Genomic DNA, 13,710 nt, shown 5'->3' with positions numbered 1-13,710 from the left:
CACGTGACTTCAAAGTTGGCAAAAAATGAGAAAATTCCGATTTTCAAAATCTATCTCCTCCTACATTTATCAAGCGATCTTGAATTTGATTGTGGCATATGAATCTATGGGACAATATCTAAATTTTGTCAGGCCGGATTTTCGATATTCGCTTTCGTTTTTGCGTCACGTGACTTCAAAGTTTGCAAAAACTGCCCTACCTTCAGGAGGCTATATATTTTCTCGCAGAGATGACCGTCACTCCCGCACGGGGGTAATTTTTTTTATCACTTTCAAAACTCTTCCGTTCAGCAGTACTTGGATAATGACATTTTTACGTCATCAAGACCACATTTTCTGCTCATATTACCATATCCTTGTTTCTCAACACAGCTCCGGGTAAGGTGTTCTATGAACTCTCCAGTTTGTAACTTGTTCAGGGTGCTGCCAATAACTCCCTACTCTTTGTGAAGGATGACCTGGGATCTTTAACCTCCACATACTTATGCCGGCAGACGGGATGCCCAGCTTAACATCCATCCGAAGGACGGCACACACATTGATGAATCACCCTGCCTGTGAAACACTGTGAGGATTTAAAGTTTAGAGGTGTGTCAGGAATTGAAGCCAGGTTAGACATCTTAAGGCCCTGTCACACCTTGACGTTTTAGCTAGCGTATGGCAGGGTCTCAAAATGTATGTAAAACGCTGGTGTATGCTGAACTATTGATGTTTTTTTAAGTTTTGTGCATATAATAACGTGTTGGACGTATGCATAACGTATTAGTAACGTACACAGAACGTTTTAATCACATATAGATAACTTATACCAACGAATGCTGAGCGTGTTGGCGGCGTTCACAACCTATGCCCAACGATGGTCTAACTTATGCATAGCGCGGCAGTGTATCGCCAAAGATCACATAGCGTAGGCTATTCATAGGCTGCGGCTCAACGATTCAAAACATAACCGCACAAGACATCGAAGTGTGAAGCCGCTGTCACACCTTGACGTTTTAGCCAGCGTATACCGACGTATGAAAAATTTTCCAAACCAAGCTGGCACACGTCGAATACGTCATGGGTAGGTTTTGTATATGTTACTAGCACGCTGGCATTCGTCATAGTATGCTGGCATACATCATAGTACGCTGGCATACGTCGTCATACGCCGAGTACGTCGAGAAATTTTCAGCATGTTGAAAATTTCTCGACTTACTCGACGTATGATACACGTTCCGCATACGCTGGCCATAAGTTGTAGGCACGTTACACGATCGTTGACACACGTCGACACACGTTACTTGTACGTTACTCATAAGTCGAAGCACGTCGAGGTAATGGTTAGCGTCAGTGTTGCAGACTCCCTGGTTTTTTTTTTTTCATTTTTTTTTCTTCGGTATGACGGTGATGTTGACACTTCGATTTCTCGTGTGGTTATGATTTAAATCGTTGAGCGGCAGCCTATTAATTATATTATATTATAACCGCACTTGAAATCGAAGTGTCAACATCACCGTCATATCAAAGAAAAAAAACCAGGGAGTCTGGTTTTCGGCTGGTTATGTTACATAACTACATAACCAGAACACTGGAACACTGACGCAAACCATTACCTCGACGTGTTTCGAGTTATGAGTAACGTACAAGTAACGTGTATCAACGATCGCGTAACGTGCCTACAACACGTTACTCATAGGTTAGAAATAAGTTTCGGGAACGCTAAACATTACCTCGACGTGTTTCGACTTATGAGTAACTTACAAGTAACGTGTGTCGACATGTGTCAACAATCGCATAACGTGCCTACAACTTATGGCCATCGTAGCGGAACGTGTGAGTCATACGCCGGCATACGTCGTAAAATTTCAAGCATGCTAAAATTTGAGGACAACCTAAAAATACAACGTTTAAAGCCAGCGTACTCCGACGTATGCCAGCGTACTACGACGTATGCCAGCGTGCTCTTAACGTATACAAACTTATCCATAATGTATTCGACGTGTGCCAGCGTTTTAGCCAAATTTTGCATACGTCAGGCATACGCTGGCTAAATCGTCAAGGTGTGACAGGGCATTTAGGCGGGACTGTGCTTACCTCTATGGACAAGGCCATCCTGCCACCATTGCCCATATGGGTTCACCGTGCTCAAAGCACAAAGTGTCCCAGTATGATCGTGATCCATGGATTATATCCGAGTGGTGTGGTCCACTTATTATCATGATCCCTTTGCCCCACAGATGTGACATCACGAGAACTCGTCAATATTCAAGGACCACCACCCATAAGAGGCAGTAATTTATGGTCACGTGGACTCTTGCAAATTCACATTAAAAACGCTTCCATTATGCAAATGAGACCGTTTTTGTATGGATAAGGTTTTTCGTGTAAAATGTATTGTTTTGCTCGGTACAATGAGAAAGACGCGTTTCTGTATTAGAATAGTGATTTGGACGAAATGTTTGGGTCAGAGCAACTGAATATTTTGTTAAAAACGCTTACATTGGCAAATTATACCGTTTTTGCATGAATTTTTAATATTTTTTTTGTATACCTTGTCGAGGCTCAGGTGGGAGTGGGAAGGATAAAACAGTGGGGAGCAGACATTAGGAGATCTGTTGAAGGGAGAGGGATGGGGAATAGAAGATGGACATTACAGGGACTTTCAGGAAGGAAAGCAGGGAATTTGAAGGAGGTGGGTTTTGGGTGGATTATCGGGGGTAGAAAAGATCGAGGATTTGGATGAGGGACGATTGGAAGAGTTGGTGGTGAACAGCCATCTTGAAGGCCTGGAGGGAAGAATGGGATTGAACAGAGTGAGGGAGTTTATTCCAAAGGCAGGAAAGAGTGAAGGTGAGCAGTGATTCGTGATTTTGGTAGTTTTACCAGAAGGGGGTTGTTGGCGGACCTTGAGCGCCCTGCGGAAATATGGTGGGGACAAATCGCAGAGAGAGCAGGGGGGGCGAGACTGGAGAGGAGACCATAGAAGACAGAAAGACCACCGACCTGCCTGCGGTGAGAGAGTGAGAGGCCCAAAGACTCAGCCTTATTGCAGGAGATGCCAATGATCCGAAATGCCTTGGTTTATACAGCGTGAAGCCGAGAAAGGTGAGAGGCAGGAGCATCAGCACAGAGGGGAGAGCCATACTCCATCAGGCTGCGGACAAAAGCTTTGTAAGTGGTCAGGAGCTCAGGTGGGCGGAGGAAGGACTTTGCATGACGGAGGATTCCCAGTCGGCAACTGGCTTTGGAGGCGAGGTTTGAAATGTGGCTTTCCCAGGAAAGGTCATGGCATATAGTGAGACCCAGAAGCTTGAAAGGAAAGACTTCTTCCAGAGGATTGTTGAGAAAGTGGATGGGGGGGACTCCAAACGGTCCTTTCGGAGAGACATAGTGAGAGTGTGAGATTTGTCCGGATTGAAAGACATGTTCCACGTGTTGGACCAGTTAGTGATTTTACCCAGATCAGCAGAGGGCGAAGAAGCTGCTACGTGCTGATCTGAGGGATGACAGATGGTACGGCAGAGGGTGGAGTCATCAGCAAAGAGATAAAGAGGATTTTCCAGAGAGTCGGAGAATCATTGATGAAAACCAGAAAAAGAACAGGGCCCAGAACACTACCTTGAGGAACTCCAGAGAGTTTGGTGAGCAGAGAGAGTTTGGTGAGTTTGGTGAGCATGAATGAGGTTTGTTGTATAAAATGTATTGTTTTGCTTTATACAAGCTAAAATACACACGATTTGATTTAAAAAAACAAAAACATGTGTTACTGCATTAGAATAGTGATTTGGACCAAAAACCGCGATTAGAACATCCCACTCCATCCATCCATCCATTGGGACATACTCTGTACAGAGCGTTGGTGCTGCCTAAACAGTCTCCTTGGCTATTGGGCACAATCCTGGACGGGTCGCCACTCCGACACAGGATACCAGGAAGCTGGCACTCATTTTGCCGACTTTGGAAGGATGACGGGCAGAGTCAACCCCACCTGGAGTTTATTCAACAGCTGAGTGGGATTTTAACTCAATATCTTCAGATCCCAAGACCCCCACCCTAACCATCAAGCCAACACCAGGCATAGAACATCCTAATGTGTTGTTCAAAACGCCTGTATTAGGCAGTTTATCCGTTTTTGCATGAATAAGATTTCTTGTGTAAAATACTGGGGTTTTTTTTTTTGCTTGGAACAAACTGAAATACACACTATTTGTAGAGATAGACGTGTTTCTGCATTGGAATGGTGATTTGTGTTAATCCTCCTGAACTGCACTGTGCGACCAATTGCAGGAGCTTAAGCTGACATCCTTTTCCAACTTTTACCTCCTCTCATTCATTTTTAGCTCGCCTGGAACGTAGTTCCGTGGAGCTTATTGGATGGCACTTCGTCCGTCTGTCCATCCGTCCGTCTGTCCATCCGTCCGTCTGTCCATCCATCCGTCCGTCCGTCCACAAATACCTGCAACTTCTTCTGAAACTACAGGTTTTTTATGAAACTCTACCACAATGTTCATCATTGTGTATTTGCCAAAGTTTGTTCATATAATAAAAAAAAAATAACACCCTAAAGGGGTCTATGGGGGTTGTCCCTCAAAATAGGGATTTGCTTTCTTCTCAGAAACGACGCACACAATTCTGATGAAACTCGACTACAACCTTCATCACCCATGATGTTCCAAAATTTGTTCATGACATTAGAAAAATCTGACTAATGGGGTGTAAGGGGTTGCGGTTTTTTGGGTGTTTTAGGGGTTTCCCCCTAAAATATGTATTTGCTATCTTTTCCGAAACCACACACACACAATTCCGATGAAACTTGCCCACAACCTTTTATCACTCGCGATGTACCAAAGGTTGTTCACGACATTAAAAATAAAAATCCATCGGTATTTACTTTCTTCTCCATTATATATTTTGTGGGTCATCAATTCCTACCAGTGATTCCCTTGTCACCTTATCCAGCCACTACCAGTTGAGTGCCCAGGGGGTATTGCCCCTATGTTTTTTTTAATTTGTTGATTTAAATTCCCCCAAAACAAATGTGAAAACTAGTTAAGGGGCTTGGGTTGAACACAGTACATACCGCAGTTGGTAATCACACTAACTCCAATCAGCCGATTCCCAAAAAAAGTCCATAGTGTGTGTGTGTGTGTGTGTGTGTGTGTGTGTGTGTGTGTGTGTGTGTGTGTGTGTGTGTGTGTGTGTGTGTGTGTGTGTGTGTGTCTGTGTGTGTGTCATCCACTCCCACCACACATTTACAATAGGAAGTGGTACAGGCAGTGCCGGATTAAGCCTCGGCTGCCCCTAAGGCACATTTTGAAATTTTAGACAATGGCCTGAAAATTTTTAAATTAGATCTCGGGCTCATGGAAATGGACCTCAGACAAAAGATGAACTGATTCAAGGACAAAATATTTAATACAAAAAAAGACAAATATTTAATGTGAAAATAATTTTTGGCCCGAATTTTTGGCTGGCCCTAAGGCACATGCCTTGTCTGCCTAATGGTTAATCCAGCACTGGGTACAGGATCTCAACATATCTCATCCATGGATATTTCTCATATTCCTATATTCCAGTGAGTCCGGTTTGGAACACAACACACAGGAACACAACAATTCCAATGAACCATTTTAAAATCTCCACTCTTTCTTTTAAATGCTGAAAATTATGCTTAAAAAAAACTATATGAATCACAGATTTCGTGCTAGTAATGGCAGGTTAAACGTGTCCAGACTAGCAGAAGTGAGGAACTGAAAACACACACTGACACAGCGCATGCACGAAAGGCCTCATTGGCATTCATACATCATATCGAAAGTCCAGTATTCCAAAAACACCGATCAAGTTGGCGAAGCTGTGACGTCGTTTACAAAGTATCTACAAGCAGTTGGATTTCTCGTTTGGCCTGCGCTTCAAACTCAAACCAGCCCTTCACCTCTCACCTGTGCACACCTCCAGAGAGTTTCCACCTGACCCACTTCTTCCTTGCACCAAACTTACTGACTGAGCCATTCTTTGCAAATGCATAATCAGGATGCCATTCTAGGAAAAGGCTCTCCCAGTTGGTTTGAAATTTATTCTTTGAAAAGGCCATTCGGCCCAACACACCTGTGCTGCAGTCTTTGGGCACTTAGTAGGCAGTGGCTGTTCAAAATCAAACAGCCCTGTTTTATTCTGTATACTCTACTTTTGGAACTCTTCCCTCAAAATGCAGGCACTCGGTAGAAGAGTAAGCCAACTCATTATTGTGAATGTTATCAAGAAGACGGAGAGAGAGACCACCGAGCTACCTGCAATGGGAAAGGGTTGGCCCAAAGACCGTGAGCTTCATCGCAGGAGATTCCAATGATGTTGAAATTTTCACCTGGATCACGAGCTGAGGGTTCCCATTGGAACACGAACACACACACACACACACACACACACACACACACACACACACACACACACACACACACACACACACACACACACACACACACACACACTTCATTATCTATCTCTAATTCCAGCAATCTCTGTGTGTCTGTCTGTCTATCTGTCTGTCTGTCTGTCTGTCTGTGACCGCTGTTTCTCGACAACCACTGGTCCGATCTAATTGAAACTTGCCAGGTCTATTGCTGGGGACCTGAGTATGTGCCTTTTCAAGGTTTGATATTAATCGGACAAGTGGTTCCCAAGTTATGGCCATTTATTTACCAAACAAATGACAGGACACGGTGCTATGACGTCACGATTGACGTCACAATTTTTTTTTTTTGCACGTACAGACACGCATGTACGGCCACGCGAGAGCGAAGGAATGGCCTGTGTGGTTGTTGTTTCTGACACGCAGTTTGAAAGTTTTTTAATTATTTATTTATTTTGCACATACGTCCACGCACGTACGGGCACGCACTGGTTTATATAACAATCCCAGAATCACGATTAATCATGTCGGAAAGACTTCATTAGATGGATACTTGTGCTAAATATGACGTCACGGTAGACCGATGTGGTGGCAGAAAGATACGTTTCAGCAAAGTACCGAACTGGAAATAGTCTTTTTAATTGGACCACTCACCATTGAGGGCTCAATTAACCCAAAGTGACCCTGAAATCGTCCCGGCAGCCCAAATCCTCCTTCTGCACAAATCTTTGTCCCTCCCATGAAAATTTCCTTCCAGTTTTCCTTCCTGAGAGTTGGCTTCTGCATCCATCTTGTCCACGCCTATGTCCTCCCCAACCCCCCATTATTCCCCACTTCCCTTATTTGTCCAAGTCTCCCTCTATTTTATCCTTCAAACCTGCTGTTCATGTTGGTGTCATCCCACCTCTCCCCTCCCTCTTGCTACTGTTCCCTTTGTCATGTCTCTGATCCATTCAGTGTTCGAGCTCTTCCATGAGCCTCGACTCTGTGTGCAAAAATGGCGATCAGAATTCCACTTGCTGCTCCACATGAGGTCTTCAGAATTTGATTTCTTCCTATACACTGTCCAGTACACCCATACGGCTGCGGTTAATGAAACAGCCTTTCTTATTACCTCGGCCACCAAAGGTCGATGGAGGCTGTGTCTTCACCCCGTCTGTCTGTCTGTCTGTTTGTCTTTGAGCAGGATATCTCAAATAATTATAGATGGATTCGGACGAAATTTGATGGAGAGGTTAGGTGTGTAACAAGGACGAATCAATTTGATTTTGGTGAAGATCCGGATTCGAGATGTTTTTTTAACTTTTCAAATGATTTTTCATAACCGAGAGAAGGGAGCAAAAACTATATATTGCATGGTATTTCAAAAAGTTTTGGACAGATTATGATAAAATTTGGTGGATGATTTGGGTAGATGACAAGACCAAGCCGATTAGATTTTGGTTAAGATCTGGATGCAGAGCCAGTCGATCAGTGGGATACAAAACGTGAACGTTCATCCTGGTGGAGGTATGTACATGTTCGTCTGAGACCTCATGTGACACCGAACCATAAAACTGTTCATCATCTATTTATTACGTACACAAATATATCAAATGGATGGAGGCCCTCAATGTCAGACATGAGATCAGGGCCATCTCTCTGGACATACAGTATCTCAAGCTTTTGATACAGTCTGGGATCCTGCCTTGCTCTCCAAACTGTCTGACAATGGAATCCATGGCCAACTACAGTCTTGGATTACTGACTTCCTCTACTCATGTAACCAACATGTGGTTCTCAACAGAACCCTTTCATCTCCTCTCCCTGTTAATGCTAAAGTTCCCCAAGGTAGTGTTCTTTGCCCAATCCTATTCCTGATCTTCAGCAATGATCTCTGACTGTAAAATCCTCTTTATCTATTTGCTGATGACTCCATCCTCTGCTGTGACCTCCCTCATCCCTCAGACGGACAGGCTGCAGCCTCTTCGCTCAGAACTTAAATATCACAATCTGGTCAAACACTTGGAATATGCCTTTCAATCCTGAAAAAATCTCACATTCTCACTGTCTCTCTCCGAAAGGACAGGCTGGCAAGCCCTCCTATCTACTTTATTCACAATCCTCTTGAGGAGGTTAAACCATTCAAACCCCTGAGTCTTATTGTCAGCCACGCTCTTTCTTGGGCAAACCACATTTCAGAGTTGGCCTCCAAAGCCAGCCGCCAACTGGGCATCCTCCATCGTACAAAGTCCTTCCTTGGCACACCTGAACTCCGATCCACCTACAAGGTTTCATCCACAGCTTGATGGAGTACTGCTCTCAGTAGAGGATAAATGGGGCTTCTAAGGCATCCATGCAAATGCATGGGGTAAAGGGGGAAAACTCTTTGAATTAACCCTAGAAAAAACCCCAAACAGGAGTCTCATTCCTCCCCCCCCCCCCCATAGAAATGTATAGGCTAACCTTTCTGTCTCAAGGCTCATTCGGTTAAAAGAGAATGATTTTCTCCCATAAAAGCTCATGTTAAGCTGTCTCAAGAACCCAAAAACCCCAAAAACACAACCCCCCCCACCCCCTGCTCCCTCTGACTCTCGGCCCATCACATCAAAAGAGGAGACCGAGCTCTGCCCCATTGAGTACATGTTAAACTGAGACTTACTATGTATTACTTACATTACTTACTGATTTCCTTTTATATTTTAACTCCACTCAAAGAGTGATCCAATAAATATTTGTCCATGTTCTATTTGAGGTAATAAATTAATTTTCTGATTACATTCATCACCATCGAGTATATTCACAAATATTATTTTAGAACTTAGTTCTTGGTTTATATGTCTTTGTTGAGCAGAAATAAAATTATAAACTTCTCTCAATGCTCTTGTTTGTCCACCTCCTGATCCACATATCATTTTGAGTTTGCAGTAAATTGTTTTTCCATTGTTCAATTGATAATCATCAAAGTTTTCAGTCCATTCAAGGATATTAATTTTTTTCCTGACATCCTCCAACTTATTTTAAATTAAATTTATCCGCTTATTTGTTTTATCTACTTTTACCCCGGTTATTTCTTCAAAAAGACTTATTTGATATTTCTCACATTTGTTATGTTTCCCATTTAAATACCAAGGCTGATTACATCTCCACTCTTTGGTTTGGTTATTGATTGGTTCTATCATTTATAAATCAGTAAAAAGATGCCCTTTAACACGTACTTATAACCATAAGGGATACTCTTGATTCCATTCTCTAAAATATATCTTTTATCATCAAAAGCTCTTAATGCTTTCTTATTTATCTCTTCTGTATATAATTGATGTTTATAACTTCTTATTGTATTCATTTTTCTGTACTCTTCCTTCTTTAAGGTTAATCAGTTGTAATAATGTTTAAAGTTTATTGTTTCCTTGATTATATTTTTCTTTATTCCCTTTAGCTTCTTATCACATCTTTCAATGTTATTATTATCAATATACGTAAAAGCATAAGACTTTGATCTCAAACCCACAAATTCACTCATGACCTTTCCACCCAACTCATCCTTAAACTTACCAATAACCTTTTTATTCTTTAATGAAAACAACATACTGTCAGACTTATAATTACTTGTATCATACATATCAATATTATCGATCATATCCTCATATACATCACTTGTCTTAGTTTCTAATATAAAACTATCTGTATCCATATATTACAATGACACATTATCCTTATACTTTGATTTTAAATTATTATAGTAATAGTCATACATTAACGACTTTGACAAGTCAAGAATTGATGTTCTGAAATAAATAGGTTTATCCATTTCAATACTCTCTTTTTTCAAATGAATAGCACAAAAGTTCTCTGAAAACACCTCCGCTCGTTCAAAACTTGGTCTATTAATTAACTTTGAAGCCTGTTTCCAAGATGTAGAAAGTCTTATGTTTTGTCGATTCCTAACATTTTCCATAGTCCTTCCAAATACAGCATTATTCATTAGTTTATAAAAGTCCTCAAAATCTGTTTTTGCTTCTGTTCTCCTTTTTGTATTAATATCAATATATTCCTTTAACCAATGACTTTGTTTAAATTTCAAAATTCGATCAATTTTCCTCACTCTCAACCAAGCAGATAAATATTGTCTCAAGTTCCTTTGATGCAAAACATAACTTTCTTTATCATTTAATGTTGTAAGTAGTTTTTCTGGAGATTTACCTTTTATATTAAATGACTGTTGGTAATCACTTCACCATTCTTTTCTTGGACTTTCTTTATCAGGGGCATAAGGTAGGTCTTTATGTTTGTTATGAAGTTCTTCTGGATATTTTAAATCAACCTCAAAATTTTATCCAACTTCAGCTTCATCCAATTCTTTTTGAGAGGAGATTACAATGTCAAGTAAAACTTTTTCATAATGTTTTTCTTTAACCCATTTAAGTTTTCCATAAGGTAAAGATTGAGACATAGCCCACCCATACAAATTGTTAGCATCATAAAACATCAGGTAAGAGTTGCTTATTATAATTGTTCTTATTATTCTTATTATTATCCTCATTCTTATTATAATTGGGAAGATATTTATTATTTGCTTTAGCATATCTCTTGGAACATACTTGAGATATTCCTCCTCTTTAGCCTTCTATATCACTGATTAATTCCAAATTTTGTTTTGTCATTTTTAACATAGAACTCCAAGCCAACCCCGGGGCTGTGTAATAGTGAGCGTGGTCGAATCCATAAGAATTTTTATTATGACAGACTGTTCTAAAAGTTTCAAACACATCAACCAATAACAATACATCAGTTTTAAGATACAAATCATGATATTCTCCAAGATTATTTACATTAAAGTTCTCCCAAACCTGTTTAGCTTGTGTATAATCTCTATCGGAAATATGAGTTTTATTTAACTTTCCGGTGTGAGTCAAATGCCGGAGACCTTGACGTCTCCCTCAATTTTCTCCTCACAAATATGACAGATACTGTTCTTTCTCAATTCCTTTTTCTCTCCCTTTGTTAATGACATTGGTTTATAGGTTTTCACCATTATTTGTCTTAGTCTTCTACAGTCTTTTTCCAATCGTCTTACAAACTCCTCTGAGGCATCTTCTCCTCTATAAAGTTCTAACTTGTTGTATTCATCACCAACAGCTGATTTGATATAATAACAGAAACCACAAGGAGTATGTTTTTGATATTTATTTGTTTATGATTTATTTGGATTTGGAGAAACAGTATCTATCTTTTCAAGGATACTTTCAAAATCAGCATGTATCACAAACGGATGTTTTATAGATTTGGTAAAATCTTTGAATGATATGTTTGAACCTGCTTTTGGAAAATTGATTACGGTTGATTTATGATGACTACAATATTTTGAATGTTGATTTAATCGTTCTTTTGTGTGAAAGGAGTTGAGACATCTCTTACAAGGATACGTTTTACATTTTCTCTTATATAGTTGTGATTTGGTTAATCTTGAGAAATTTTTGATGAAAGCATAATGTGATTTTTCCTTTGAAGTAAAGTGGAGGTCAATGTGTGTTTCATCATTTTTATAGTTGTTTGAAATTTTTAATATCTGAACTTTGTTTGTATCCGTTAATCCATATAGATTAACAGATTGATTATTCATTTTCTTAAATTTAGGAATATCTCTCAATAACATTGGAAACTTCAAATCTTTAACATGTAATGTATTCTTGTATTTCTTATAATGTTCACCCCTTTCAGGTTTCCATTGTGGAGGATGTAAGTGAGCAAGAACAGACCATAGAAAACATTTATTATCTTTGTTTTGAATATTAACAACCGCTTTCTTAAGTTTTATCTCTTTTGGTAAATCAATATAAGAAGAAGCTTGAAGAGAATCTGATTTTAAGATGTGTATATCTAAATAGATTATTTTTGCGATCGTAAATCCACTATCTACTACAGTGTTATCAACATCTTGTTCTTGTCTCTGGAGTTCATCGTAAAAATCACATCTTACAAAATCTTGAAATGATGAGATAAAGTGAGGGTTTGTCCTCATATAGGGAGTAGTTTCATCGTCATGTCTTACCATTTTCAATTTTACTCCCATATAAAACTTAAAAGTTTTCATTTCACTTAATGTGTTTGTAATTATAGTTTCAATGCTTTGTTTAACCATATCAACAGCTTCCATGATTGAAGATGGTCCAGGGTCTTGAAAACGAAACAATCTTATTTTTATATGCCCTTTAAATGCTCCATCAGTATTTTCAATGGAGAATTTAGCTTCCCTTTCTTCATTGTTCTTGTGTTTGTGTGATTAAAAGTGTTTATTATAATTTTTTTTAAAGAATATCATTATCACATCTATCACAATGTTTTGTTTCTTGGTCAAGTGGAGATATTTGTCTGAAAAGATTGAATGTGTGTTTGTTGGTTTGAAGGTGTTTTTTATAATATTTATATTTGTGATTACAAACATCGCAGTACGTTGTATTCACCATATTTATAAAATAAAACTTTGCTTAAAATAAAATGTTCTTGATGAAAATTTCGTTTAATTTATAGGTGAATTTGTGCTTAAAACCATTTTATCCTCTAACTTTTTTCACTTAATTAATACAATGTATCAAGACACAAAAGACAAGTTTCAATCAATCTCTTCATTTGTAAAAGATACTGAGAAATATGTCAAGGATGTAAAATTGAACAAAGATGAATATAACAACTATTGGATAAAAACAATTATGGTGAATAATATGAGTTCTTCAATTTCCTTCAGTGGAAGGGCTTTTAGTATATCTGGAAGAACATCAATTAAAGTATCTCGAACAAAAGTTTCTCCTCTCCTGGTAATATATTCAAAACTATAAAAAGCAATGAAACAAGAAAAAGTATCAAAAAAATAAAAACCATCCCCAAACAAAAACAAAAACCAAAAACCAAAAAAAAAATAAAAAAATAAACCAAAAGTTTAGAAAGAAAAGATAAGACCATTTGTAATATGCAAGGAGAATTTTGTATTTTTTTCCAACAACCCTAAAGATGTAAATCCTGATGAAATAGAGGATGTTAATATATCAGGTGAAATGTCATTTCATTCAATAGTAGTTAAGGATCATTTTAAAATTACCTTTCATATAAAAAATGGTGTAGTTGAATCTGTTCATGAAAAATAGTATATAGATATCGATGGTAATGTTTTTTCAATTAATTAAATACGAGTCATTATTCAACTGAATATTTTGTAGATTATAAGAGTGATTATGATACCGAGAGTTTGTGTTCAAACGACAGTTATGATACTAAGAGTTTGTGTTCAAATGATTGTCATGAAAGTAGTTTTATAGATGATTGTGAAAGGACCGAAGATGATA

The 13,710-nt window shown here is 38.9% G+C and overlaps 1 protein-coding gene across 2 annotated transcripts in view; it reads left to right on the top strand.

Moving 5' to 3' along the window:
- The window catches only part of NSMAF (neutral sphingomyelinase activation associated factor), a 186,827-nt gene that overhangs the window by 160,351 nt on the left and 12,766 nt on the right, over positions 1 to 13,710 (top strand). For both annotated transcript variants that reach the window (XR_015060510.1, XR_015060509.1), the window contains one exon: positions 4,323 to 4,462. The gene's annotated coding sequence lies outside the window, so the exon portion shown is untranslated. The remainder of the gene's footprint in view (positions 1 to 4,322; positions 4,463 to 13,710) is intronic.

Source organism: Eptatretus burgeri, chromosome 7 (assembly GCF_056783735.1).
Source record: "Eptatretus burgeri isolate ZD-2024b chromosome 7, Ebu_testis_v1, whole genome shotgun sequence".
Classification (NCBI taxonomy): Eukaryota; Metazoa; Chordata; class Myxini; order Myxiniformes; family Myxinidae; genus Eptatretus; species Eptatretus burgeri.
This window is presented reverse-complemented; position numbering and strand designations above follow the sequence as displayed.